At 41.3% G+C, this 26,678-nt stretch overlaps 1 long non-coding RNA gene across 1 annotated transcript in view; it reads left to right on the forward strand.

Moving 5' to 3' along the window:
- The window catches only part of LOC140712028 (uncharacterized), a 40,905-nt gene extending 20,266 nt beyond the window's left edge, over positions 1–20,639 (forward strand). Inside the window, exon 3 of the long non-coding RNA XR_012093448.1 lies at positions 20,411–20,639. This is a non-coding gene — a long non-coding RNA (uncharacterized lncRNA). The remainder of the gene's footprint in view (positions 1–20,410) is intronic.
- The last annotated feature ends 6,039 nt before the right edge of the window (positions 20,640–26,678 follow it).

Genomic DNA, 26,678 nt, shown 5'->3' on the forward strand with positions numbered 1-26,678 from the left:
TCTCAAGGCATCGTTTTTAGTTAAGGAAGAATGTTCGGTGTGACCCTGAAATCGCTTTGCAGCAGATCCAGAGAAAGTTAGGTTGTTGATGATTCAGAGCAAGGGGCCATGGCTTTAACTCATTGAACTGGATTTAATTTGTACCCATGGTTTCAATATTATTGTTATGCTCAGGAGATGTTGCTATTCTTTTACTTTGTTTTTCTTATACACTTTTCTCTGCCTGGTATAATTTTTCTCCTATTTTCTGCTTTGCAAACTCCTACTCACATGCCAGGACCCAACTCAAAATTCATTACCTCTGTGCCCTTGTTCCTGATTCCCTTGGAAGATTTTGTCTCCTGGGTCTTCTCATCATCCTTAGTTGTAATAACACTTCAGTATAGAGTGATAAATGCCAGTAATTCAGTAATTATGTCTTTATATCTTCTCCCTACTAAACCTTTTGTATTCTTTGGGACAGGGCTGTAGATCATCTCTTACCATTGCTTGTTCCTATTGGAGTCCGCTTTCCAAGAAGAAGGTTCACAGCTAGTCATGTGTAAATTCTTGCTGCTGTTACACATTTGGTGGATATTTCTTTTCAACACTCAGATTCTGAAACTTCTGGTCCCATAGGATGTAAATGGGTTTTCAAATCCTACGCGACCAGAAGTTTCAGAATCTGAGAAATACGGGCACTAAGCGCTTTGTGACTTCTCCACCACCACGATTTCTGTGGCTTGTGTGGGTCACACTCTGCTAAACACTTGAAATACAAAATCTCATTAATTTCTCACCATGGAGCAAGATCATTGTTATGTTCTCCATTTTACAGAGAAACAAAGTGAGACAATAAATAATTTTTTCAAGGTGACATCACTAGTAAATGGTGGATCAGGGAGTCAAACTCTGGTCTGTCTGACTCCAAAGCTGTATCTACACAATGTACATGAGACACTCTGGAAAAGGCCCACCCAAACAAGGAACCTGAAATTTCACCTGTAGAGATTAACTTTGAGGGGTCTTGAAGGCTTGAAGAAGCAGCAGGGATAAGAGGGTAGAAATCATTAACGAAACACACCCAAATGAAATAGAGTATTCTAATACACCAGAAATAGTTGGTGAACCCTCATACTTTAAGTTCTTTCCAACTAATTTCTTAACACAGAGGTGACAATTAGAAAAAAATCTTTCCTTTAGGAATCATTCATATGGGAAAGAGACACAGAGCAGAGAGCCAACAAGGTGCCACAAGAGAGAGTGGTGTAAAGTTAAAAAAATGTTTTAAATAAAAGAAAAACAAAATCAAAAAAGAAAAGTAGAAGACACTAAAGACCAATGGTGGAGGTTAGTGGTGGGTGTGGACAGTGGGAGCAGATCATGCTGGAATGGACAATAAGAGGTGCACTGCCTATGAGAATTTAAAAACAACAAAACCCACTAGAAATTTGCTGTGGTGACCCTTAACAACATCAGTGATAAAACACACCTTCCCAAAAGGGTGGACCACTCCTGCCAAGCCCCACCTTGGTACACGCTGGTCCAACTCCAGGGTATGGTTCTCAGGATTATACCTGCTCTCCATGCCAGAGAGAACTGCAGAAGCATCTGAATTCTGTTGTTTTTGCTTTTATAAAGACTCTAACCAGCTCTGAGGTAATGGACTACTTTGAGTAGATCAAAATGAGGTGGGGAAATGTGATCCCCAGCTAGTACACTGTAGTGATTTCCTCTTGGTACTGTAATAAACCATCACAAACTTAGTGGCTTATAACAATGCAATGTATTCTCTTACAGTTCTAGAGATCAGAAGTCTGAAAGGGTCTCATAAGGCTGAAATCCAGGCATTGGCAGGATTACGTATTTATGGAGGCTCTAAGACCAATTTCCTTACCATTTCCTGCATTTAGAAGCTGCCTGCATTCCTTGGCTTGTGGCCCCTTCCTTCATCTTCAAAGTCAGTGGTATAGCATCTTCCAGTCTCTCTCTGACTCTGACCCTCACTTTCCTGCTCCCTCTCATACTTATCAGGCCCCTTGTGATTCCGTTGGGCCACCTGGTAATCTCCCTATCTCAAAACTCTTAATCATATGTGCAAAGTCGCTTTTGCCATGTAAGGTGCTGTATGTACAGGTTCTGGGGATTAAGATGTAGACATCTTTGGGATGCATTTTTCTACCTACAATAAGTGTGTTAGAGTGGAAATTAGAGATAAGGAGACTGAGTTCCAATCTCCATGCTGCCATTGAGGAGGAACGTGCCTTGAGGTAAATCTCAACTCCCAGGCCATTGTTTCCTCCTAGTCCCTATGTAGACCCTGTTAGGATATTCTCTTTGAGAAGTAATGCCTTTACCTAAACACAGGGAGATATGGCTCCTGCTAATTAAAAGCCAGACCTGTTTTACACACTTACAAACAACACCCTAACATTTATTTAAGGCCACTTCTGAACCATGCCATTAGTCCTTCTAATGGTGTTTCTGCAGGTTCTCAGCTGATTTCTGCTTACCATCCTACATTTACTTACACCTTGCCTACAGAGCATGTAAGTTTTCAATTTCTCATTTTAAATAGAGGGCTCCAATTCTATAGCGTGGCTGATGCATTAAATATCCACAGCCAAATTGCTTAACGCCCAGGTTTTTATCCCCTTCAAATTAAAGCTTTTAAAACACCCAGACTCCATGCTGGCTGAATGACACACACAGACTTTCTGCCGGCTCTGGGGGGCAGGCGATACTGGTTCCTGTCAAGTTCTAAATCTGGATGCTTTTTTATAGTGGAACAACTAAAAGGAATTGCTGCCTTATGATATATAACTACTACTTATTATAGATTGATCCATTTTGCAGCAGGGAGGTGGAAGGCAGGGAGCTGTAGGAAGAACAAGAACCAATCTTAGACCTGAGAGAAAGTAACCTTCTAATTGCCTTTTCCATGACAGCATCATAAGCTTCTCTCTGGCAGCTTTATTTCACAGTGACCTGCCACACTGCTGTAATTTTCCTGGTGTCACTCATACAGGTTTAAAAAATGATTGGTTTTATGGCTTTTATTTGGGAATTTGTCAAGGTTTCACATTTGTAGAAGCCTTGAAGCAGTGGCCTAATAGTCCATAATTTGGTGTTTAAAGGGATATTGGTGGGTAACCTGCTTGGGCCCACAGGTGCCTATAGTGATCACATCCTTATGCCTGGCAGGGAAATCTCCATAATTTATGTTATGCTCCTGTAAACCTTTGCTGTCAGAAAACTCCATTCCAGGTTCCAGAGGACTCCAGGCATCCTGAGGTGGGAGAAAAGCCTTTCAAGCTTTGTGATCAGGTTGATATTTAAAGCTAATTCCCGTGAAATGTACTTCAGGTGTTCGTAAACCCAGACTTGGGTCAGCGTATTCTGGCGATAGGGATTTACGTACTCCTTTTATGACTCACAGTCTGGAAATGAAACTGCTGGACTCTGAGCGCTCTCTCTCTCTCTCTCTCTGTACTAGGATCTCAAAGCTCCCAACAGATGTTTTTAAAAGCCTCACTTTTGAGGACTGTTTTGGCCTCCTGCCCCTGTGTGTACTCTTAGGTTTAATGAAAATTGGTGCCTCCAGAGCTCTGCTCCCAGTGGGGAGAGCAGCTCCTCTCGCGGTGCGGTTGCTCGTTCTCGCAGCCAGAACACACTGGGCCAGGGCTGTTGTGTGTAAACACACACACGCACACACACCTGCTTCATCCCGGCTCCCTTCTCTCTGAGTTGCCTGGGTTGGCCTCCATTTGGAGCCTACCTGCTGGTGTTTATCACAGTCTGCGTTTTCCCCCATCCATGTGCCTCAGCAGAGCCGGTGCTTATTTGAGCAGCGGGCGATTTTTCTGAAGTGACCTCCGCCGAGCGGGAGATTTATGGTGGCGTTTGCTTTCATTATGTGTGGAGGCTGCCTCGTGAGCTCGCTGCGTGGCTGTCGGAGGAAGAGCAGAACGCTTCCCAGAATAAGCCTCCGGTATTATCTTTGAACATATGTTCTTGATTAAATGAGAAGAGGAAAGTCTCTTCGTTTTTTTCCCATTTGGAGGTTAAAGTGGAGGGTTTGTCTAAAAACAGATTGCAGTAAATTGTGGGTTTATTTGAACAGTATGTCAACATTATTTACTCATGGAAAAAAAAATCTCAAATTGATAGGTTTCTTTTAATTACCTCATCCTGAAAGCTGCTCTCAACAAACAGCAAATATTTCAGAAGCCATTTGGATAAGTCTGGAAATGTTGAATTATTGGAAACCTGCCGAGAATAATACCTTTGAAAATGTTTCCATAGTTCCGAGTATAAGAAAACTTGATTAGGAAACAGCTTGTCTCTGGGCAAACTGGGTATTGCCTTCTGTGATCTTGCTGGCCTCGTAAAAGGCACAAAAAAGATTCTTGTGTAATACTGATCACACCACCCTGAAAAACAGGTGCCTTTCTGGGGCTCGTTATTATTGTCTGTCACTCAGACCAGAGTGACCTTGTTGAACCCCACTACAATCATATCTTCCTCTTGAGTTCTGTCCAGGAAACACAAAAGTTAAATGAAAGAAGATTCAGTAATTGAGTGAGTTCTCAGCAAGTCCAAAGAGCTCTTCTAGCAAATCCAGGCCAAAACATATTTGACCAAAGAATGTTCTTTGACTTCATTGCTCAGTCTCAACTAGATGGAAGATGGGCTGCTGGACAGAACCATTCCTAGAGCCCAAACCTGTTTGAGGACGGGGTAATTTTCCTGGTGTCACTCTTGCAGGTTTAAAAAATCTCAAAGCTCCTAACACATGTTTAGGTGAGGGAGGTAGCTGAGAGAAAGACAGACACTCATATGTAAGCCAAGAACCCTTATACACATATACCCTTAGGCTCATGTTCTTCTGTAATTTCCTTTTCAGAATTGCTTGTGATGTTTGCCTTGTATATGCATGCGTGTGTGTGTGTGTGTGTGTGTGTGTGTGTGTGTGTTGAAAGGATGGATGAGTTGGCAGGGGTAGGGGGTATGGGGCCTATAAATGAGAGATTGGGGTGGGTGGATTGGGGGCCTACACACTGACTGACTATGGGCCCCAGGTTCCTGGGGCACATCCCATACTTTGGGTAACATTTCTTGCACCAGCATATAGAACTGAGTTTACTCCTTGGGATACTTCTAAACTGAGTATCTCATTAATAGTATTTCATCTGAAATGGGCATATGCAGGTTTGATTTCAGGACTGCTATATAAGCTAGTAAAAATGTACTAGTTGTTAATTATTGAAATATCTATTAGTTGGTAAATCACTGCATGAGACCTACTGAATACACCACCCCAAGTGTACCCTGGCCTTCACTTCTGGGACCTCCTCCCTGGCCTCCTCGAAATCCAGGAACTAAAGACTTAATGGCCAGCACTTTGGGGACCTCCAGGCCTGATTTGGTACTACAGCTGGCCCTTGAACCTCACAGGCGGACAAGAATTCTGAATGTAGGCCCTGGGTATATGAGCAATTGTCAGGAGCCTGAGCCTCAGTGCAGTTCTCCTGGTGCCTGCCCAGATGTGGACCCTCTGGGCAGCCAGAGCTCCTAGCTCCCTTGGCCACGGCTTGGGTTTATATAGAGGAGGTCAGGCAACAGAGACTTGCCCGGGCGGTGTTCCCAGTCATGCCAACAAAAATCACTTTTTAAAAGAAGTTCTGAGCCATTGGGAGATCAACGCTTCTTTCTTTCTACACTTGCAAGTCATCTCCTCCACAAACCAGTGCGGAATCCAGCAGCCTTCACCGTGGAGACCAGTGCAGAAACAGAAGATGTAATTCTAGTCCCAGCTCCAGCACTTAATACCTCCATGTCCTTGGGCAAGGGACTTAACCTCCTCAAGCTGCAGTTTTCTCGTCTGTAAAGTATTGATGTTTGACTCAATTCCTTCCAGCTGTAACAACAAATAATTTTGAGTCCTTAAATTTATGTTTAATAGCCCATTCACCCACCCTGTCAATGGATATGCCAGTAATGCTTCAAAAAGAAAGATATCATCTGCTAGCAAATAATGTTTTGAACAAAAGTTAAGGTAAGAATGATGCCAACTGTCCAATGCAGTCTGAACAAGGGCACTGACATGCACAGGATGAAGCTGGCTTGACCCCTCCTGTTACCACATCAGTAAACACATGTGAGCTCTCCGGCTGCACTTGGCTGATGGAGCATCACACTAATGGGGCCATGACCATTGATTCAATTCCTACTCACTTAAAGATAATTTTAGCCATCTTTAAAAAGCATGTTGTGGCTTATAAAGGGCCCCTGAAAAGTAGGTTATTTTCCCTATTAATAATAACAGGTCAGTGCAAATCCATTATTATTATTAGGGGAAATAATCTCAACATGTAAACATCAATTACATAAACTTCAAAATTAAGGTGACAATGGTATGTATTTGGAATGTTTTTCGTTTCTTGACTCATTTTGAGTATTGGTAGCTATAATTTATACATTATAACATTTCTTTAAGATTTTCTTTGGTTTCTCAAATTGTAAATTTTTTATATCTTCAGGGTAGAGGAGGGGAAGGAAAGGTTCCACCTCTTATTTTAGAATAAATATCATTATTTCTCAAATTTCTTATAACTTGGGAGCTAGTATACATAAATGCATTTTGTAGATTTTTGTTATCAAGCTCTTCACTACATGGAAGTTATATTTCTTGATATTACACTATAGGCATCAATGAAGATGACTGGGATTAAAATACAGTGATACTATTGTTTGCTATTGGGAGGATTGTTGTTTTAGACTTGTTAAGGACAAAAGAATCAGTGATTTTCAGAGAAGTTTGAGTTCTGGCCTGGCCTGTATGTCTACATGATTCAGTGACACAGTCTTGATAGACAAAACAGTTGTGATGGCTTTGGGGGTCACTCTTGCTGGTTTTTAAGAAAGTGAATTCTGAATGTGGATTCTCTTCTCATTCCCCTCTTTCATTTTGGCTTCTCTTCTTGTCCCATAAACAAAAATCCTACTGGACTCAAGCTCCCAGCTCAGTTTTAGGAATTGTGGCCATTTTTTTTTTTTCACAAGCAACACTGCAGACACTTTAATCAAGTAATTTAAGCTGTGGAATTTAATACTCTTGATTTTGGAAATTGAGGATTTGTCCCTATTAAACATCCTATTTAAGCACCAACAAAATGATAAATGGTATTTCCAGATGATGTACTACATTCAAGATCTACAAATAATTACCAAAGAGTAACATGAATAAATTACTATTCCTTTAGCAATTTAAGCTCTATCAGGGTCTCATGAGAGTTTGTTAATTGTTGTTGTGATAACATTTTAGGTTTGGTCCAAACTTTCTTATGATGCCAAAGTTACCAACTCACGCCCTATTGTTCCTTACATGTGTAAAGGAGCTTGCAAGACCCGCTGGTAAAATTGAAGACTAATCCATTAAGGCTTAGCAATGAGGAAAGAATCTGCACCTTGGGAGGGACAGCGAGTATCACGGCCAACACTTGTTCCTGGGGTTCCTTTTTCCCTTGAGGGTTTCTTGCTTATGGTGCTGTTGTCTCCACACTAATCTCTGCAGAACACTCCTCCAATAATGCTTAGCCCAAAGGTAAACTCAACTGTCTCCTTAATTTTCCAAAACACACAGCAAGGCTGTGACCAAACTGGAACTTTTTTTTTTTTTTTTTTTTTTTTTTTGTGGCAGGGTCTTGCTCTGTTGCCCAGGCTGGAGTACAGTGGCACAATTATAACTCACTACAGCTTTGAACTCCTAGGCGCAAGTAATCCTCCCACCTCAGCCTCCCGAGTGGCTGGGACTACAGGCATGTGCCGCCGCATTCAGCTAATTTTTTGTGGAGAAGGGTTCTCACTCAGTCGGCCAGGCTGGCCTTGAACTTCTGGCCTCAAGCAATCCCCCCAACTTGGCCTCCCAAAGCCTGGGATTCCAGCCATGAGCCACTGTGCCTTGCAAACTGGAACTTTTAAGCAAATTTTTTAGGCACCAAAAAGTTTGGGATAACAAAAGAAAACTATATACTAAGGGGAACATAAAAACAGACTATCTGGTTTGCAAGACTCAGCTCTTAACCGTGTTTCTGCCTCCACTGGAGGAAATCGTCAACCTCTACCACTTGGAAGTGGCCATAGGCCAGGTCCCAGAGAGTGATGAGTCTTCCCTTTCTATCTAAGGCTCTCTTTTTCCATCCAGGGACCCCTTTTCCCTGGATAAGAGATATGGGGAATGTCTACCCCTTCAGCAGACATTCAAGCCCTCCTTGGCAGAGCCTTATTCTATGACCTCTGCAAGCTCAGGAGGCACCTGGATTGCTCAGCAGCCCCCAGAGACACACCAGAGGATAAGGGATGTTGATGTTTGGGACACTGTAGGAAAGTCAAGAACAAACCAAAAGTGCTTTCTTATAATTATGCTTCTTACCCTTCTTTGTGTTGATAACACATTTGCAAATATTAGGACTCTTATCAATACATTTGAAGAAATTAAAAATGAATAAGTCAACAACAATTATAAAACAATCATTTTGGCTGGGTACCAGGGCTCAGGCCTGTAATCCCAGCACTTTGGGAGTCTGAGGCGGGAGGATCACTTGAGGCCAGGAGTTTAAGACCAGCCTGGGCAACATGGCACAACCCCATCTCTACTAAAAATACAAAAATTAGCCAGATGTGGTGATGCACACCTGTAGTCCCAGCTACTTGGGAGGCTGAGGCACGAGAATTGATTGACCCTGAGAGGCGAGGGTTGCAGTGAGCCAAGATTGCACCACTGCACTCTAGGCTGGGTGATAGAGTGAAACTGTCTTAAAAAAAAAAAAAATTTAAATAAAACAATCATTTCTATAATATAAAAGCTTTGTCACTTTTATCAATAAATTTTATCAATTTTATCAATACATTGTTCTATTCAACAGTAGCAAAGCTTATCACTTTGCTTATCACTTTGCTACTTTTGAATAAAACAATGTGTTGATCTGACTTATTTTCTCCAGACCTCTAAAGGCAACATTCCTCCTTGTTCCAGTAAATACCTTTTTGTTAGGTTTGATGTGGTCACCGCCTATGTCCCATTCCCAGAAGTTGCCCCTTTGTTCTACATCATGTTGCCTCTGCTCATTGAGCTTTGTGGTCCATCTGATGGACATCATAAGAACAGGCTTCCTACCTAGATGTCACCAAAATAAATTTTGCATGTCGTTCAAAATTTGTTAGCATACTGACAGAGCTTTCTCAGACATACCAAAGTGCCCAGGACCTTATTTGACAATCATAGTACTACATTCTTAGGGTAACTTGAACAAGGTCCGAATTTTTATATTACATAATTGTGACTAATCTTGTTATATAAACTTGCTTTTAGTGTACATATATGGGTATATGAAAAAATATTTGCATTTAAATTTCCTCCGTGTGTGAATTTAGATAGATGGGTTTAGGGGTGTGTGTGTGTTTTATATAAACAATATGGTGAGGAATGCTGGCTGAAATACAAAGATCTACAGATGACTCTCAGGGTGGGCCCTTGGGTGTTGTGGTGTGGTGACTACCTCAAAACAAAGGGAAATGTTTTGCTATGAATTTCCTGTTCTGGAAAACTATATGGTTGAAAAAAAAATCTTCTTTCCTCTTGAGAACTATCCGTGTGCCAAAGTAAGAAGCTCCTGAAAGGATTACTCAAGCTTCCCGCCCCCACATCTTCTCCTCATCCCCAAAGCCTAATAATTCTTAAAAAGATGAAATGGAAGGGCACTTGTCACTAAACTTCTTAGCAGTTTAAAATAGCCAGACGCGTTGCCTGAGACTATGGCAAGTTTGGACTCACACCAGCCGTGAAAATACTCTGTCTTTTTTTAGGAAGTAAATTGCATACACATCACAAAGAGTATTCTGAAAGTGGTTTTCTTTCTGCTTTGTCTGAACGACTCACACGTCAGCCTTAACCATGCTCTGAGCTCATAAACATGTTCTTCAGCTTGCCAAACTCCCCAGCCTCTGCTCAGTTGCCAGAGTGGCGGCATTGTATCACTCCGTTGCTAGGAGGGCAAGACAGCTGAATCCTAGGCCTAGAAAAGATGTTGAGATGGTATATGTAATGTCCTTGTTTTATAAATGAGGAGCTTAAAGCTCAGAGAGACAGCAGAGCTTGCTGGAGGCCACAAGCTTGTCTGTAATAGTCTCGGAGCTGGCCGATTCTGCCTCCTCAGTTGATTCAAGGCTGTATCTCCTGCACCATTACTGAAGCCCTTTGAACACTGCCAGATACTATGTAAATGTAAGGTATCTGTGGAAGGCTGAAGCTGCCAGAAGTTTGTCTGTTGTAATGAAGGTTTTAGGTTAGGAAGAACTCTTGCCTTCAGCCAACTCCCTCTGTCTCTTCTAAAATGACTGAGAAAATACAAGAACCTTTTAGCCTCATTATGTGAAGCCTTAAGAATATAAAGTTTGTGAGCTGGACACAGTGGCTCATGCCTGTAATCCAGTCTGAGCTACTCCAGAGGCCAAGGAAGGAGGATCGCTTGAGCCCTATTCAAGAGCAGCCTGAGCAACATAGCAAGACCCTATCTCTAAAAAATTAAAAAATAAATTAGCCAGACCTGGCAGCGCATACCTGTAGTTCCAGCCACTCGGGAGGCTGAGGCAGGAGGATTGCTTGAGCCCAGGAGCTCTAGGCTGCAGTGAGCCACGATTATGCCACTGCACTCCAGCCTCGGCAACAGAGTGAGACCCCATCTCTTTTTTAAAAAAATGTAAAGTTTGTGGTAATTTAGATATGAGAACATATTCTTACAGAATAACTTCAAACTAAGCATTTATTTTCAGAATGGTAAGTACTTATAAGAGGAGTTATGTCTAAAATCAGTAGTTCAGAAATGATTTCATGAAAATAGCTTCATCTTCCAGGTTTAGCATCTAATTCTATAAAGAAAAGAAAATACTGTGCTTATGACATATTACTATGTAACATCCTGAGGCCCACTGACTTGTGATTGGTTTTTTTCATTTCATTCACATTAATCTTAGTTTTTATCCTTCCTTTAAATATGGGTTGGATTGTTTGACATTGTGATCACACAGAAGTAACAACATAAAGGATTTGCTCCCCTAATTCTATGACTAGCTCTCACACAGTTGTAGTGTTCCATTAAACCCCTCACTTGCCCTTTACCCCTTCTTTCAGTGCTTCCAAATTATTGAGGTTCAAATATGCATTATCTTATCAATAAAAACAAAAATCTACCAGAAATGGAGGAAATATAGCAGAGCCATTTTCTTTAGGACCAAAGGAAAAAAAAAAAAAAAAAGGAATCATCTTTTACTTTAAATGGGTTACATTAGACAACTTTTAAAGCATGTTTCCTGTGCGTCTGATTTGGATTGTGATATCTACAAGTATACGTAAACACAGACCATGAGATTTGCTTTCACTTTGTTTGGAGAAGAGATTTCCTGAGTTCCTTGTCCCAGGCTAATTTTTAGGGCATCATCATGGAATCTCATCAAACTTTACACACAATCATGTGAAACAATTATATCTGAAGTAACTTATTTACTGATTGGCCAGAACTCAATGAAGTTTATTCTCCTGTCAATGCCTGCAATCATGCTCTTAGATCTCTCTTCCTCGTTCATAACTTTGCAGTTGCTTTGAAGTGTGGTATTAAGGTCTGCTGGAGTTAAATCTCCCTGCTCCCATATCAGGCCTCACCCTGATATGGGTGCTTCAGTAATCTCAGTAGGGAAGGGCAGCATAGTCTTTCCTTTCTTGTTTTTGTTTTTTCTTTCCTTGTTCCTCATTTGTTGCCCCTGGTTCTCTCTTCATTCTCTATGTGGCACCAGGGAGGAGGGATTAGGAAATGCCTCTTATCTGTCAGTGTTGTTCTAATCTCCATCTCTGTATCCTTGGAGTTCCCAGGGCCCTAGGCTGTGGCTATTTACTGTGACCCTTGGTAGTATACCTACAGCCTGGGCTCCTTTTACCCTGCTCTATCTTGGAATCTAATCTACTCTCCAGCCCCAAATGAATGCCTGGACCATCTTTAGCTTCAGAGACATTCTATCTTTCACCTGTGCACATTCACTTGCTGTGGTTTCAAATCAAGAGATTTGTTTTAGTTAGGCTTTGTTTTTCACCCTAGGTGCTTTCTCCTATTTCATTTGAGTCTAGCCATGTAATTTAAATTTTATTTTATTCAGGATCTAATTATTTTATAGTAGTAGGGTCCCCTGGAGTACCAAGTCTGTTCTACTGGAAAGTAGAGGTTAGACCTATGAGTGTGGGAAGCTTTGCAAAAACCGAGATAAGGAGTAAGATAACCAACTTTTTTTATTGCATGTTTGCCTGTCCCTATGAATGTGTCTCTTGAGATAAAGTATCAAAGACTTCTCTGTACCTACATAGTTTCTTCAAATAATCTTATTTTGAAATTTCTAGTCTTACATAGTCTAGACAGAATGATAACGGTCGGACTGCTATTGCCATGTGTTATTAAGTCTTTTAGATTTTGTGTGAGTACTTAGCACTTATTGTCCCCAGCTTTGGAGCTTTTAGTCAAAATTCTGAGATAGTAGGGAACATCCCATCTTGTTCTGTGCGTGGTTGAGACCTTGTGTTTTTAGATCATAGTTCTTAGCCTCATTGAGGAACTCTAAACATCACTTATGCCAGTCAATCCCAGTCCTACTGAGGACCTGAATTCTACCATTATAGAGTGTCTGGTGAGAACTATAGTTGGGTAAAACTGGTGATATGTTTGACTTGAGATTTCTGGTGCCCTGTTTACAAGATCTAAGGATTTAGAATACACCACCATGGCATGTTTGGGATCTTCATTAAAATTTTGGAAAAGGAAAATCAGAGCAATACATCTTACAGTGTCTTCACCTTGGGCTTGGACTTCCTCCCAGGCAAGCTGTGTGTCACATGGACTTAGTAGTAAACTATTAAAGAAGGTGGTGTGAATGAGACAAGCTCCTGGGAAGTCAGGATAATGACCACCATAGCCATTAAGGGCAAAGCCACTGGTCTCTAGTGGTTTCACAAAATTCCCCATCCAGAGGTTTCCCAAAAGTGTTAGGGAAACCTTGGGGAGGCTTCAGCAGCTTCAAAGTACATTGAGCTATATTGTAACTATCTGATTACCACTCAAGCATTATTAAACTCTAGAAATGTTTGAATTCTGATAAGATTTCTAAACACAGATATCTAAGGGGTAACAGTTTGGAGTGTCTGTCATCTTATCCTAATTTTCTGAGTACTCACTTCTACTCCACAGCTGTATTTTTGTGCAATGCAGTTCTCTAGCCATAAGTGATTAGCTTGGGGTGGACAACTTGACTTCTAGGCCCGATCTTTATTTTAAGAATTTTGAATTGGCACTGGGAATAGTTTGCGCTTGTGGTTGAAACTTGATACAAACTCAGGAACTTTGCATGGAGGAAACAAAAAAAAAAAAAGAGAGAGAGAGAGAAGAAAAGACAGATGCTTTCTTGTCCCCCTGAGGGTTTTCCAGTCTCCAGAGCACTACATAGCTCTTGGCATCTTTCTAATGAATTTCCCTTTTATGTAAAGATAGCTCAAGTTGATGTCTCTTATTTAAAACCAAGATAGCTTTGACTAAGACAAAGAACCCTCCTGTTTTTTTTATAATTATTATTTCCATGCTTACACTTTTGTTTATGTCGCGAGAGGAGGGGGGAACAGGGATAATGGAGAGAGGGTTGCTGCATTGGTCAGACTTCTGAGTTGCAGACAACAGGCTCCACTAGAGTCAGTCTAAGCAGAAAAGGATATATTAAATAGTATTAGATAGTTCACAGAATCTCTGAACAGAAACATTCTTAGAAGCTCCATGACCAAGAACAGAGCAGCCAAGTACAACACACCCAGATGATTGCCCGACTAAACCATGGGATTGTTCTTAGCGGCACCTGTGATGTTAGACACTGGATGGCAGACATACTTCCACAGCTACCCCAGGAAACCCAAATGCTTCTTTCACTATGGTTGTTGGAAAAGCCTGTCTGACTGAGAATTCAGCCATTTCCTCAAGTTATTCACTTCCACCTCCAAGTGTCTCATTGGGGTGGGCTGGGAGTGGGTGTAGAGCTTGGGTCACATGCAGATTCCTAACCACAAGAAAGTATGGAAAATACAATTCTTTTACCTTCCAGCCTGTGGTAGATAGAAGGGCAAACTAGGAGATGGTTCGAATGAGTGTTGAGTGAACAAATGTACAGTATCTTCCTCAATGTCCATCACTGTGCTGTGGAGAAAGAAAAGTGGAATTCTTCAAATGTCTTTCAAACTATCAGAAAAATACGCACCATCATAGCTTTGCAGGGAGAATGGGGAGGGAAGGCACAGAGAATGGGCTTGGGAAGCTCCTACAGATTTGCCATGGGAATAAAGTAGTTTTGAAATATATTAATATATGTTTCTTTTTTGAACTTCCTTTTGTGTGACCATCCTCATCCAGTTAGAGGTGTTTATTGTGTCAGGAATGATCAATATTGTTGAAGTGTAAAGGAAAACAAGGTGTCAGGTTTAGTTTTTGTCTTCCCAAGTAGCATTTAATCCAAAGAAAGACAATAATATTGTCTCAGCTAGCCTTTGCTGAGAGAGAAAAGGAGTTCTTTTTTATTCTCAGACCTCGCTTTCACATACCAAAACCCAACTTGGATTAGAGTTTTACTCTGAACACAGCATAGAGAGGACAGAAGATACAAGAAAGGAAGAAGCTGTAGAAAGGCTTCCTCTGTGAGAGAAAGCAGAGAGATTGGAGGGAATTCACTCAGGGTGGGGATGCTGTTAGGTCCCTGGAAAGGCACCTCCAACTCTCCAGACTTCAATCAAAGGGTGAGGAAGAGGAAGATGATAGAAACCACAGATAGTGTGGGTGTGAGAGAGTCTGAGAATGTCTAGGCTGATGGATGTTCAGATAGATTGGCCTGAGATGCTGTCTGGTAATAAAGATTCTCTCTTTGACCAAACTTTGGTCAGGCTCTTCTGAGTCCTTTTCTTGACTAGACCTTGACCTTGGTCTCATCCTGACTTTGGGCTGCGTAGCCCAGTTTTAATGAAGGATCTTGCTAAATCATTCCCCACCCTAGATATTTGATCAAGTTCCTCATCAACCCACTTTGATGTATAAGTCCTTAGCCTGCCTTTAGCAAGAATGCTGTAAGGTCAGTTTAGCAAGAATGCCCCCTACCCTTAATGTCTCTTCTTAGTAATTTTTCACCCACTGACGCCTTCACTCTGCTCATTGACTATAAATCCTCAGCTGTCTCTACTGTACTCAGAGTTGAACCCAATTTCTTTCCCCTATTGCAATAGACGTCATCTCTACTACAGCAGTCTTGAATAAAATCTTCCTTACCATTTTTACAAGTGTCTGGATAATTTTTCTTTAATGCTGGTCCCCAGCATCTCCAAATGGTATGTAGGAGAACCCAGGGTTCCATATGAACGTGAAGGGGTTCACAAAAGTTTTGATAAAACAGTGATTGTGCAGAGGCCTAGGGACAAGACAAGGTGATCACAAAGGGTGGAGGCTTCACATCTTGAGGCAATGGCGGGGACCCCAGAGTCCAGCAGTGGGCCAAGCAGGACTAGCCACACCTTGGCGGATACCAGCAGAGGGCATCAGAGACCAGCCCAGCCCAGTGAAGACCTGCTCTCTGGAGAACTAACATGCCCACTGTCAACCACCCTCACTCCTGAGAGGCCTCTTGGAAAGGAAGAGGGAAAAAAGGGCCCCCTTGAGAAATTTGAAAAAATCAGCACTGAGAAGGCACTTAACTTTGAATTGATTGAATTCAAAAGATTACCCCCAAAAGAATGAGTTAAACTAAAAGAGACTCTCCTAAAAGCAGAAGAGACTGAGGTTTAAGTTTTTTTTTTTAATTGTCTCTGCTACTGACTGGGAATGGGGCCCCATAGCAAGTTGGGATAGATAATAGAAAATAACAAAGAGCTACATATTTTTTTTTTCACATCTGAGTTGTAATGTTTACATTTCAATCTCCCTGAGTGTAGACTGAGAAAACTGTACACCCCTTTGGAGCAGCGTCTGATGTTGGCTTGGTAGCCTAATGAGAGTCCGGAGAGGATGATATGAATTGGAAAGGATAAAGGTAGTCGTTTTCTTTTCCTGAGACCTGAGGCTGGCTTTGCAAGGACTCCTAGGTTTCTGGTGGGCCTAGAAAGAAGACCAAAGGCCTGCTCAGCCAGCTAAAGGTACTGAGTGCCAAAGCTGAGGGAGTGGATGGCTGGGATGAGGGTCCACAGGACCCTCAATGCCAGCAGAAGGGGACCTGCGGGGGTATGTCCAATGCCTGTGGAAGAGGGGCCTTGATGGACAATTGTGACCACGCTTTCATAGCATGAGGCAGCCAGAGGCAGGATGCTGCCCAGGCCAGAGACCAGCCAGGGAAAGAGAGCAACAGAGAACAAACCGCAGGGCTTCCCAGCAGTGGATGTCCACCCACTGCCCAGGGACCAGTACAGCCACCAGAGGCCCCTCTCCCGTAAGTGTGAGGACCTGACTGAGCATTTACTCAAAAGAAATTGATTTCATTTGAAAGTGTAAACCTGAGAGGGGCAGATCATTTTAACTGGCAAGTTTAATTTTATTTCTCACAGTTTACTGTAGTGACAAAGAGCATAAAGTCCTGGGTGACCTGCTCTTGAATTGGCACTGTTTGCTAGCTCTGTGGCCTTGGGCAAATAGCTTAAATCTCTGTCACTGGCTGCTCATCTTCTAAATGGGGATCCTGATAGTACTTCCTCCTAGGAAGTGTGAGGACTAAATGGTTAATATATCTGAAGCACTGAAAAGAGTGCCGGGACACACAGCAGTCACTGTGTAAAGGTTCACTGTAACAATTGCCCTACAGGATGTGGATTCACAAGGAAGCTGGAATCTGTTATAGAAACATTAAAAAAAAAAAAAAAAGCTCCACATGTTTGCTCCATCTCATCTGTGGTGTGTAAATTTTGGACCCCATCACAGACAGATCCTTGGCTCCAATAGCATCACACCTAAGGCAGCGGCCCCGGGGGGTAGTATGTCAAAAGTCCTGCTTCATTCAGGAGGCTAAGCTCAGAAACCTCAGCTTCTGAAGTCTGTCAATATGCACCCACACACCCCTCTTTAGAGTGATTTCTTTTAGCATTCAGGATGGTTTTCAACCCAGAGACAACAGGCTGCCCCCCTGCCTTGGTCTGACTGCCTGTTTTAGTTGCTGTTCTTTTATCTCTCACAACTGGGTGAAGTTGCTCCCTGAATTTTTATAGCACTTCAGGAAGAGGCGGGCTATTGTTACAAGAAGAACGTTTAAGTATATTGTTCACTTTTTTTGAACAGAGATTGTTGATGTTATTTTTAAATTCTAAACCTTTGGGGGCAGTAAGAGTTTTAGGAGAACAAACTCTTTAATGCATAATGAGACTGGATCTGTGCTATTATAAAATGGGAGAGCCCTGGTGTCAATTGCCTGTGGTAGAACGTGGCGTTAACCAAACTAAGGTGAGGCTTCTATCTTAGCATGGGCTGAGGCTAACTGTACCCCCTGCTCCCTGGAGTCAGACTCTCAGGTTGCTGCCTATGGATTTGTTCAGGCATTTACTCATTGAGGAGGTAGTGGGGACAGGTGGAGAACCCACTATGCACCTACCATTTGCTGAGCACTTGTCACATGCCAACATTGTACCAGGCGCTCTGTATTAAATACTGCATTGGTTTCCTAGGGCTGCTAGAACAAATTACCACAAACACAGTGGCTTAAAACAATTGAAATTTATTATCTGATAGTTCTAGAATCTAGAAGTCTGAAAATAAGTTGTCAGCAGGGCCATGCTCCTTCCCAAGGCTCTAGAAGAAAAAGAAATCCCTTCTTTCCTCTTCCAGCTTCTGGTGGGTCCAGGTGTTCCTTGGCTTGTGGCTGCATTGCTCCAGTCTTTGCCTCTGTGACCACATCCCCTTCTCCTCTTCTTTGTGTCTTCTTCTGTCTTATCACTCATTATTGGCTTTAGGCCAATATTTTGTCTTCTGTCTTAGACACTCATTATTGGCTTTAGGCCAATTATTTTCTATCTAGAAAATCCAGGATGATCTCATCTCAGGATCCTTAACTTAATTATATCTGCAAAACCCCCTTTTCCCAAATAATATCACATTCACAGGTTCTGAGTTTGGGACATAGATATATTTTTTGGAGGGTTCACCATTCAACCTACTGCCAATACTTCTGAAATTCTCACAAATTCTGAAATCATCCATCATTATCTCAAAATTGAACTTCAAAAAATTTTCTTAAGTTATTCAGGGTTACACTTTTTGTAAGTGACAGAGCTGATTTAAATGCGGGATTGTCTTGTTGCAAAGCTGTTGTTCTTTCTAGTGTATGATACTAAAAACGACAGCAATAATCAATGATCTTAGCTGACATGTCCTGGATGCCTATGGATCAGGCACTATGCTAGTATAAGACGTATTTCTAAAGTTTCTAATAATCCTACAGTAATGTCTTCTTATTCACAATATATAGATGAGGAAACAGAGAGACTCAGATGAGTTACAAAGGCTCAAGGTCATACGTATAATAAGTGGTCAAGCAGGAATTTGAAATCAAAGGAAAACCAAGTCAAATGACTTTAGAGAAATCTTCAAAGCACTGAGGAAACTGACAGATAGTAGGTCAGCAGCATTACTTTCGGCAGATGAAGAATTGACTGTGTCTCTTCCGAGGGCATTAAAAATTCCTGAAACATTTGGGATCAATTTAACCCTACCTGGTGCAGTGTGATATGGGGCAATTTCCACATTGTAAGGGAAGCAGAGATTCGGGGCATTTTCTTCTTTTTCCAGCCCTTCAAGCCAGTCTCTATTGTCAGATCCTGTCCAGTTGACTTTGCCCAGTTATACAAGACTGTCTTTGATGCTACAGAAAGCACAATCACTCTACTTTGAAAAGCATTTAAGCATTTTCAGAGCTCAGTCTCATTTCATTTCATTCTTAGAACAGTCCCTGAGGTTGGTAGGGTGAGTATCATTATCCTCATTTACAGTCCAGGAGCCTGAGAGTTTCGAAGTGAGTTGTAACTATTTGCTTCACACAGAGACAGAAGCAACTTGAAGCCTGACTATTTGAATGCAATTCTTATTCTTTTTCCAGAGCACCAAGCCTGTTTTAGATTAAGGAAAAAATTCCAAGAAAAAAAAGGAAAAATTTGGCTACCATTAGCTTTAGGTAGGTAAAACACACACATATTCTCTCTCTCTCTCTCTCTCTCTTTCTCCTACTCTCTCTCTCTTTCTCTCTCTTTCTCTCTCTCTCTTTCTCTTTCTCTCTCTTTCTCTCTCTCTCTTTCTCTTTCTCTCTCTCTCTCTCTTCTCTTTCTCTCTATCTCTCTCTTTCTTTCTCTATCTTACACACACACACACACACACACACACACACGCACACACAGAGTGGTAAAAAGGTCTCCTTTCTCTTTTCAGTCTTGAGAATAAATGATTGCATTTCCCCACTGGTACTCAGAAGTGATTTGCAATTGAGAATTCTTTCTTAAGGGCAGAGGGCTCTTTTGTATGACCTTATTTTCCTTGCAGTTCCAAACAAGTGGGCTCACCAGTCCAGACTGGTGTTTACAGTCCCATTTTCAGATGCTAGATGTTACTTTATAATGTTAAACCTGTATTACACAGTTCTCAACCCCTCTTCCAAAGACTGGGCTGCATATGCCAAAACTTTATGATGACAAATCATAGAATTGGAAGGAAAGAAATGTGATACTCAAACCCTACTAACTCAGATAATATACAGAAATATTGGTAAGCCAGTGGTACTCAGTCTTCATTGTTGAGAGGCAGGTGATTTTCTAAATAATGTTACAGAGAAAAGAATTTAACCCTAAGTGCATGATTGCCCACCAGAAGAATTCATCTTTAACTGAAGTATGAAGGGTCCTTCTTTTCTCTTGAATCATTATCTCTACACAAATCTTCTGTGCCTCCTTAGACACCATGGCCACTGCCTCCTTCTAGGACCTTCAACTACTCAACCACCATACCTGCCCAACAGAGTTCAACTGGCTGGGACTGACCAGGGACTTATCTTAGAAGTTCCCTTAACTCTTCACCCCTCAACCACACACACACACACACACACACACGCACACTGCCAAGCCACCTAGTACTCACCTAGAGGTTCTGGCTCTTCCCATCATTTCCAGACTTGAATGAAACAGGAAAACCATACATACATCAGGTTTGCGGTTTGGCATCCCATGTAGTTGGAACAGTCATATGATGTACACTTGGAAATGTGAGGGAGTTAATTCTTAGTTTTGACCAATGAAAAACAGGCAATGAGAGGTAGGTGGGAAGATAAACTTCTCCTTTATTCTTCCCAGAGAATGCTAGAGGCATGGTCCCTCCCTGCATCCACTGCAAGATGTCCCACATGCCAAAGGAACAGACCTGCTGAGCCTCCCGTGCCTCATCATCCAACGACTCATCCCGAAGCAGAAGCCAGTTGTGCAAGGCATGACTTTGCATTGTTTCCTATACCCACTTCCCTTTTTTCCTTTTTCTGCAGCTTCCCTGGCCTGGGCTTGTGCTTCCCAAATAAAATATCAGCACTTTAGTCCTTGCTTCGGGCTTTCTTTTTCCCTAGAAAACCAAAGCCATCTCTTATTAGACTGTTACAGAGCATGCCTGATGGGTTGGTGTCCTCACTTCCAGTCACCGCCCCCTTTCCAATGGAATCCAACACTGAAGCACAAGTCAAATGTGGCATTCCCTTTCAGCGGGCTCCCACCATCTGTAAAATAGAGCCCATACTCTATCATCTGGTGTTCATAGCTCTCTAGATTTCATCTCAAACTAATTTTCCTGCTTTAGTTTCAGTGATTTTTAAATTCATATACCCTGTTCTCTAACTAAACTGAACTACTTGAACCTTTTTATTTACCCCATATCTTCTGACCTCCATGCCCTTAATTATGCTTTTCCCTGAATCTGAAATGTCTGCACTTACATCTCCTCTCTACGTTTTAAATTCTGTCCATCAACAGCAAGCTCAAATGTCATCTTCTCAGATTAATTACCAATTCCCTCCTCTCTGCTGCCAGCCCACAAAATTTAATAATCTATTTTTTGGAACCCCCAAATCATCTTGTCTGTGCTTCTCTTGTGGTACTTCTTACTTTTTACCCTATGTTATAGTATTTTGCGATATTTCTTCTCCCCAGTTAGACCATAAGCTCCTTGAGAGTACATCTGACTGATTCATCTTTGTTTCCCAGAGGCCTGGCATGGTAACTTGCACATAATTAGTGTTTAAGAAAATTTTATGAAACAAATAAACAGTGACTGGGCATGGTACCCCATGTTTGTAATCCCAGCACTTTGGGAAGCTGAGGCGGACAGATCATTTGAGTCCATGAGTTCGAGAGAAGCCTGGGCAACATGGCAAAACCCTGTCTTTACACAAAATACAACAATTAGCCAAGCATGGTGGCGCATGCCTGTAGTCCCTGCTGCTTGGGAAGTTGAGGCAGGAGGATTATTTGAGCCCAGCCCTAGGTGCAGTGAGCCTAGATCAAACCATTTCGCACCAGCCTGAGTGACAGAGTGAGACCCTGCCTCAAAAGGAAAAAAGTAATAAACAGTGTACTTTTATATAAAAGCCCAGGATTGTGGTTAAAATCTGATTAAATTAAATATTTCTTATCTTACACCCTAGATCCTTAGTTTTTCAGGGATATACAGGAAAAAAAATGGCCGCAAGGATACTTCTATTTGTAAGTTGAAAGGTCAGGAGATATTAATAGTTTGAATGCTGTGGCTTTCTGCCTGGGGCCATCAGACAGAACATGCATTTAGCAAAATAGCATTTTGCTGACCTTGGACAGTTGGCTAAGATGCAGTACTGAATGATCTAACTTCTTAAGAAGTGACTAATCTACAAGCCTTCTGAATCATTGTTCCTTCCTGAAAATGGAGGAAAAGTTTGATAAAGAAAAATTCCAGGCTGAGAGGATTGTTAGTTTTTTTACAACATTGTAAAGCCTAACAAACAGCATAGCAAAAAACCAAACAAACAAAAAATGTATATTCTATTTAAACTTATATTATTTATAGTCATTCTACATTAATCACTTCTAAGATAAATGAGATCTTCATGGAAACAGCAGGCAAAAACATTGGCTGATTGATTATCTCACGTGAAATGCTAAACTATGAAATTCAAATATATTTGGAAAATTCAATCATATATTTTTTTCTTAATAACAACTAATTAACTTATAGAGAAACTCATGTAAAAATTCAATAGCATTTGAAAAGGAAATAAACAGCACTAATGAGCTTTATTATAATGCTTTCCCATGTATGATGTGCATTTGTGACTAACATCTGTTGGGTAGTATTTGAGATTAGGAAAACTTATTTTATTAAAAAACAGGGAAATTTTACTTAATAAGTTAATGTGGATGGGAAATCTATTCTTAAGAAGTTCCATTTGTGAAAAAGTATAAATACATGGTCACACATAGTTACATTTTGTTGATAGAAATAGGTTTTATTAGATCAGTAGACTCTGGCAACAAGGATGTGGTCAGCAAGACGTTCTGAGGAGTAGCCATGATGAAGAGAAAGAAGTCATCAAGTTTTCCATTCTTACAACCACAAAAGAGAGAGAAGAAATGGGGTTCAGTTGGGACAACAACAGAGGTCATATAGAAATGGCTGGGCTGGAGTTCAAAGGACACGGTGAGCCTATGAACTCAGGAATTCCCTGGGCAGATCTCCATCTGTGGTTTGTCCTGAGGGCACCATCATGGCCAACATAAGTAAACCAGGTGTTTGTGGATCCATGTTGCCTCACCCATCCTGTGTGTAATCATTCACTGGCGTGGAATATAGCAGGGCTATTCTTTACAGGGCTTTTGTGGGCTGGTTTCCATTGGGAATCACTGTGATAGCCACTACCCAGTGGTTCTCCTTGCTCCTTATTTCTGCTAAAAGGGGATGTGTTTTCCCAGAGGAGTCAGCAACTGACTAAACCAAGCGACCACAGTCTGGGGTAGGCTCACAAAGGCCCAGTTCTGATGAATGCCCCCATAAATAAAAGGGTTACACTTTTTGCTGGCATAATTCCAAGAACTTGTGCTTTATGGCTTCCTCTTAAACTAGCCAAAGAAGCTGTTCCATGCTTTATACCTATGTATTAAGCTAGTTTCCCAGCCACTGTTTTGCTTTTGTTTTTTCCCAGAAAACTCGGAGGCCCCAGAGTATATGCAGCAGTTTCAGTGCATCCTTGGAAGACCTTTTCTATCTTCTCGATTGTGACGTTTTTTCTTAGCTTCTCCGCAGTGCTTACCATACAACCAAATTAATTCAGTGAATTAAGTATGCTCTGTGTGAGATGAGAACAAAGCAAAAGCTGCTGGGAACAGAGTAAGTACAAAATAAGACGTAAAATCCTTCCACCCTTACAAACAAACAAGACCAAAAACTAGGATCTTGGGTTTGACATTTTGTGGCTCTTTTAAAATTCCAAAATATTCCTTATGCATTAAATAGGGACAGTGTAATGCTCAAAATTGGGTTAAAGGTCAAGGATTCCAAGTAAATCCAAAATAAAGATGATTGAAAAGAGCTAAAGAATTTTGGTGAATTTCCAAGAATTCCAACTTTTTGGTTGGGTTTGTTTTGTTAATAATATACCCCTTATAGCAGAAAAACTTAGGTCCAAACCTACAAACAAAACCTTCAGTGTAATGTTTTTATTATTCCCAGAGGAGCAAGATTGCTGAGAACCTATCCACTTGACCAATTAAAAACTAGTCACCATGCAGAAAGTGCATTCTTAGAATGCCTCATGGAGTGACTCTTCTGTCTATGAGGTGTTTTTATTTTGTATGGACTTTAGTTTGGGATTCCAGCAGCCAGGAATGTCTAAATCTACATTCTCCCCAGAGTCCATCTGGTCCCCTAGAGAACAGTGAGAATTAAATATTAAACCACGGTAATAATGCTAATCTCAATGACGAATATCTACAGTTTAATGTTTAATCCTTACTATGCTCTAGGGCATTTGACTCCAAATACTTGTGTGATAATGGTTAAGTGGGCAACCCCACAGTTACCTATTCCTTTACTTGTAATACCTTCCAATTTTATAGCTCTTAGAGTAACACTTTCATTGTAATAATCTCATTTAATCCCCATAACAACCCTGTGTGTTATGTATTATTATCATTATATTTTCACAAATGAATTCTATGAGATTAGGTGACTTTCCTAAATCTTACAGCTAAGTTAAGTGTCAGAACTGATACTGGAATGATAACATACAGTTCCAAGTCCCAGCACTTGCTTACAGCCACAGTTACCTTCCAGGTAATTATTAATACTTTTGAGATACATTCTCAAAGGAACACTTTAAGAAAAGTTTTATCTATCATCACAAATTAAAGGGACTTTGGTACCTAAGACAGGTCAACCGTTCTTTGGTGCAGAATGCCCTAGAATTTAATGACATATGATCTACCAGATTGTAAAGGAAACTGAAAATATGGAGGAGGAGCAGCATAATTAAAGAAAAACCAAGCAGTAGATTTTTACTGCTCAGCTTTATTTTTAAAAAGCTAAATATTTAAGGTTATTTAAAGTCATTTTGAAGCTGATACCATGGTTTCAAAACAATGTCTAAATGAGGCCTTTTAGGGCTATGCAAGTTGTTGGAACTATGGAACCTTTTTCACCAGCAGGGGGCAGTAGGCATTTCCCCTTTGTTGTCCTCCTGTTGTACTGAGCACCCCAGGCCTGGCTCCCCACCACCACCCTTGACCAGGAGTCTGAGGATAGCAGAATAGAGTGTGCTGACTTGGTTTAATTCCTGAAAGTCTCGAGCTCTAACACTCTCTAGTAGAATGCATCATGGTATTGGGTTTCTCTACAAATGTTATATAAATTCCAGGAATTGGGAAGAAAAAGTTCAAGGGTGTGCAATTAACTTTTGTTATTCAAGATCAGAATAAGCTACTAAAACATTTTTATTAATTGTTGGAAGTCCAATTTGTACTTATCTTTAATGAACAAGGAATGCCAGAGCCTGCCAGGGACATTGATGGTAACAGTCAGCTCACTTTCTTTCGTTTTTTTTTTTTTTTTTTTTTTTTTGAGGCTGAGTTTCATTCTTGTTGCCCAGGCTGGAATGCAATGGTGCGATCTCGGCTCACCACAACCTCCGCCTCCTGGCCTCCTGGGTTCAAGTGATTCTCCTGAGTAGCTGGGATTACAGCATGCGGCACCACCCCCAACTAATTTTGTATTTCTAGTAGAGACAGGGTTTCTCCATGTTAGTCAGGTTGGTCTCGAACTCCTGACCTCAGGTTATCTGCCTGCCTCGGCCTCCAAAAGTGCTGAGATTACAGGCTTGAGCCACAGCGCCCGGCCTAGTCTGCTTGCTTTCTAGAGCGAATCCTTTTCCCTCTACTCTGCGAAAAGAGCTAAATAAAGAAAATCACAAATTTATATCAACCTGGGCAGTTGAGTTACAAGTCAGTTATGTCCAGGCCAGCAAAATGGCCGAATGCCTAGATAGTAAGATTATTATGAATAGTGGTAAAGCCTAAGGAACGTAAGAAACAGAGATACCCCTAAAAGAGAAGCAAGGTGCACACAAAGTCCCCATAGCACCTGTGAGAATGACCTCTAGGGAATCTTGACCCTTCCTCTCATCCCCAGTGCCCAACCCTTTCCATTTTCTACCTCCCCAGACACAATCAGACAGGCGGTAAAACCAAATCTGTCAGAAAGCACTGATGTATTTTAAGCTTGTAGGGGAATTTCAAGGAGAAAAGACTCATAGCTCAGGGCCCCTGGGTCTCAGGCTATGAGCTGATCCTGAAGCCAGAACCTGGTAACCTACCTAGGTAAAATAAACCTTGTTACCTTCCTAGGTTCAGTAATTGGGTCTACAAAATAAACTGATAGGCTGGGCGCGGTGGCTCACGCCTGTAATCCCAGCACTTTGGGAGGCCGAGGCGGGCGGATCATGAGGTCAGGAGATCGAGACCATCCTGGCTAACATGGTGAAACCCCATCTCTAGTAAAAATACAAAAAATTAGCTGGGTGTGGTGGTGGACACCTGTAGTCCCAGATACTCAGGAAGCTGAGGCAGGAGAATGGCATGAACCCAGGAGGCAAAGCTTGCAATGAACTGAGATCACGCCACTGCACTCCAGCCTGGGCAACAGAGTGAGACTCCATCTCAACAAAATATATAAAAATAAAATAAATAAATAAACTGATAACAGGGCTATTAACAACACAAAAAAAATACAAGTTTTTCATGGTGATTTGTAATATTTTAAAATATTTATGATCTAAAGTTTTAAATAATAAATTATTTTTAATGTATTTTGCAATATTACATGCACAGAGGCATCACAGGAAAAATGAGAAAACACAAACAAGCGGGGATGTTTGAGAGCTTATATACACTGTCTTAAGAGGAGAAGCGGAGAGAGATGTAGACCGCCTAGGGAAGAGTCAGTGATTTTTAGGAAACATGAATGGACCCTTAGAAGAAGAGATGAGAGGGAGGCCGAGACGGGCGGATCACGAGGTCAGGAGATTGAGACCATCCTGGCTAACACGGTGAAACC

Source organism: Chlorocebus sabaeus, chromosome 7 (genome assembly GCF_047675955.1).
Source record: "Chlorocebus sabaeus isolate Y175 chromosome 7, mChlSab1.0.hap1, whole genome shotgun sequence".
NCBI lineage: Eukaryota > Metazoa > Chordata > Mammalia > Primates > Cercopithecidae > Chlorocebus > Chlorocebus sabaeus.